General features: G+C 51.7%; 1 long non-coding RNA gene across 1 annotated transcript; it reads left to right on the top strand.

Annotated features, from left to right (window-relative positions):
- The first annotated feature begins 337 nt into the window (after nt 1–337).
- LOC127749650 (uncharacterized) lies at nt 338–2,287 on the top strand. Its single transcript, XR_008011268.1, has 2 exons — nt 338–590; nt 1,764–2,287. It is a non-coding gene; the product is annotated as an uncharacterized LOC127749650 (long non-coding RNA).
- Nucleotides 2,288–3,992: the final 1,705 nt, after the last annotated feature.

The following is a 3,992-nucleotide window of genomic DNA, read 5'->3' as shown; positions in this document are numbered from 1 at the left end:
CAAAAAAGACGAAGAAAATGTACACAGTTTCAGTAAAATAAAATAAAATGAAAACAAATATTTGTACTCGTGGAGCTCGCGGGAGATTTCGTTTCACCTCGACGCCGTGCGTCCGTCCTCCAAGCCTCCGGTGCTCTCCTAAGCTCAGCGAAGTGTTCAACGCCTTCAACACTTTCAAGTGCTCATCTCCAAGTTAAGAACTTCAAAAAGCGTTAGTTGTGCACTTTCAAGTGTTCTACTTCTCTGTTGAGCATCAGTAGTAGCTGAGGTGTAGCTGAATAAAAGCCGAGTCGTGTAGGTGAGCAGCTGCTGAGCTCATTCGCTGGTTGCAGACGAGTACGGCGGGCGCGCGCCGAGCACCAGCCCCCCGAGGGTCTTGGCGGCCTCCGCGGTCTCGGCCGGGGGGGCGGACCCGAGGGGCTTCCTCTCGGCGTCGGCGTCCTCCACCCCCTCCTCGGCGGACTACCCGGCGCAGGGGGCGGGCGCGGGGCCGGGGGCGACGCCGGTGGCGGGGGCCGCCAGCCCCCAGCTCACCAACCTCTCCGCCACGGGCAGTCTGTTCTCCGGCTCCTCCAGCGAGATCATGTCCAGTGAGTACTAGACTCGGGCAGATGCGCGACCACGGCGCGAGAGTGTAACGTTGGGGGGTGGATGGGGGCGGCTGTTCATACGCCACTGGACTCGGGCTGGGAAAGCGAACATATTCGGTTATAACCGGGGTTAAAACCCCCAAGAGTGAAGTGCTAAACTATTCAGAGATTGCATAAAAAATCTGCATCGTGCTTATTCGCACGGTTTAACAGTGATAGTAGATGTAGTGGAACTTATCAAGGGACACGTAGGTCGATAAAAACTGGAAAAACAAAGGTCATACCTTTGCAGGGGTGGTAAAAAAAATAGAGTGCAATGCCTTTGTTAAGACATCAAAGAACCCTAAAAGTGGTTGGGAATATGGGGAGGTTTAATTCGAGATAGCTGTCCAAACTCGTCGCAACGCCGCGGGCAGGAAGAGGGGCCCAAGGGAGGGGGACACGGACACAGCAGCAGCAGCACGTCGAAACTGCTGTCCACCTTGAATTTGTAATCGGCGCAGTGCCGATTCACATGTCGGCCCTTCTCCCGTCCCTTCGGTCAGCCTACGCAACGACTAGACGGCCGCACGGCCCGTCTTCTGGTCGATACCGTCCGTGCACGCCCCGCCTAGGAGAGAGAGAGAGGGGGGGGGGAGGGGGCAGAGCCATAGCAAGGGCCAGCCGGGCCGGGCGGGGGCTCCCCAGTCAAAATGTCACCATGGGCGAGGCGGTGTGTGGGGAAGTCCTTCCGGAGGACCGGGGGGGGGGGGGCAGAATGAAAACATTAATGACTGTACAAGGAGTAAGGAATGACAAATGTTCGTGCATGATTGGGTCAGACGATTGTCGCTTGTCTATTAAATTTAAACTGGATTAGATTAGATTTACTATCTAATCTACCATTCTGTTCTATTTTTATCGATTCCTGGTCTAATCCACCATGGTATGGTTTTCCGCTTCAATTACGATAGCTGACCGATGAAGACTTTTTTTCCTAAGAAATAAGATAGTACCAGCGATAGAATATATTATTTTCATTTAGTATACTGCACCGATAGTCCGTATCTTTTTCTTCTACTGTTGTCCGACAGTCTATATAGGGATGTCGGTTGACGGGGACGGGATGATCAATAAGCCTGGTTCTTTGAGTGCTGTACTTACGAGTGTTGTCCTCTTTTCCGTCTGTTTCAGGGATGGGTAGCCTGGTGCCGTTCAGCAACATGAACCCCTTCGCGCTGCCCACCTGCGGCTCTCAAGGCTACGGCTCCTCGCCCCTGCTTAAGTGATACGGCCACGACTCCGGCAAATGTTATCTCTATTATTATTAATAATACTTTTTGTTATCATCACTTTTGTTATTATTACTTTTGTTATTACTATTATTACCGAGTTTTTCTTCTGTTTCTGTGGTCTCCCATTATCGGTTCAAGTGCAGGAGCGGAATTTGTTCTTTCCCTCCCCCTTTCCTGCGCAAACCTGTAGTATTTTTGTAAACAACAATCGTGGTCCATAATCGTCTTTTGTACATAAAATTGCCCATGTGACAAGCAAAATTTATCAAATGTTTTGTACATATCATGTAAAGTTGTTTTAAAAAAGAGAGAGTACCCTAGAGCTATATATATATACTTTTGTATGTGACAATTGTGATTATTTGGTCTGATGTTTTTTTAGAATAAAGGGCCTAGAATGGCCTTTTAAGAAATGACTTCCAATTTTTATTGTTTCTCTTCACAGCTACACATTAAAATCTTCTGAACATTTTAATTCATAGCTTACTGAGTTCTGTTGACATGCTCGACTTACGCATTTTTTAATGCGCCAGTATGAAGAAATTTGTTCATACTGGCGTATTAAAAGATGGGTAAGCCGAGCATGTTTACAGAACTCAGTAAAATATGAAAATGTTCATCAGATTTTAGTGAGTGTAGCGCATTATTTCCCAAGACAATAACCGGCGTTGAAGTGGAGGCCCAGCTGCTCTCGGCGGGCGCCCGCTGAGCGGCGGTTAGGCACGGCCCCGACAGCGGCGCTGGGCGCGTGGCCTACCTGCCGGGAGAGAGAGCGCGGCCCGGGGGGACCTCGGCGCGATAGAGGTCCAGAACGTCATGATTCTTTTCCTTCTCGCCCACCTCTCTCTGTGAGGAACAGAAAAAGATGGGGGAGACAGGCAGCCAGATTGCAAAAGACCCTTATTATTATCAAGAGAGACTTGAGCGGGGGAGGGGGGGAGGAGGCGTAGTGGGCGGACGAGGGAAAAGTCGTTCTCAATTAGTCGAGCAAGATAAAACGGCAAAACTGCTCCGCAAAGAAGCTTATTTTTTTATGTATTTTTTCATTAGTTTTAGGTTTGGGCGGCCAGGACGTAGTCGGTCAGGTCTGTAGGGCCGGGTTACGACTGCAAGAAGTGGCCCAACGTTAAGCGCCGGGCGAGAGTGTGGGGTGTCAACGCACCACAAAAACACGACAGATGCGTACAAAAAAAAATCCTCTATACTACACGGCAAAGAAGAAAGAAATAAAAAGAACGGACGTCGGCCTAGAAATCGCTCTCGCGGCTCCGCGCGACCCGCCCCCGTCGGTCATCAGTCAGAGAGCAGCCCCGAGCGCGCCTCGGTGCGCGCATTGAGGTGGAGGAGGGCGTGGGCGCGGTGCGCGGCGATGCGAACGGGAGCGGCACGCAGCGGTGTCGCGTCAAGAGCATACATAGAGGGGCAGGCAACCCAACACAAGATATCGCAAAAGTGCAAAATTCACGAAAACACGAGGAAAAATTTTATGAAAGATCAGAATCAGGTCACTTGTTGTTGCTTATTTTCTAAATCACAATATAATCTGTCAAACAATTTTCCATTTTTCAGCAAAATAATGATTTAGAGATTTTCCTGTCCGTCCCCACCCGTCGCTGAGCCGTGCATGCAACATTAGAGCAGTCCGGCCCGCGGGCTGCCATCTGGCGGCGAGATGGTTGGGTGCGATGCGAGCGCGATGCGCGGGCCCCGCCCCGCCCCGCCCCTCACACGGCCAGTCAGATAGCGATTAGCCCCCTCGACAGCTCGAGCGGCTGGCGAGGCTCACCCCCTTACTGACAGAGGCTGCTCCTCCGGTGTCGTAATTCGAGACTAATGAAAGCGGTGGATGAAAGCCGGCTGAGGCGGACGGGGCGCAATGCGATATGAGGACAGCGCAGCCTGACCTGCTGACCGTCGCGCCAGCAGCAGAAGCGGCAGGGGCTGTCTACATACAGGGTTTTTGTGGCGCAAATTGCCTGCCTTTCAGGCGGCTCTCTAGAGAAGAGACGACAAGGAGCGGGAGAAGCAGCAGGAGGAGCAGCAGCAGGAGAAGGAGCAGCAGCAGGAGAAGGAGCAGCAGGAGGAGGAGCAGCAGGAGAAGGAGCAGCAGGAGGAGGAGCAGCAGGAG

The sequence above is a fragment of the Frankliniella occidentalis genome, unplaced genomic scaffold (assembly GCF_000697945.3).
Source record: "Frankliniella occidentalis isolate FOCC.00 unplaced genomic scaffold, Focc_3.1 Scaffold74, whole genome shotgun sequence".
In the NCBI taxonomy this organism is placed as follows: domain Eukaryota; kingdom Metazoa; phylum Arthropoda; class Insecta; order Thysanoptera; family Thripidae; genus Frankliniella; species Frankliniella occidentalis.
The sequence above is the reverse complement of the archived record's forward strand: the minus strand, read 5'-3'. Positions and strand labels throughout refer to the sequence as shown.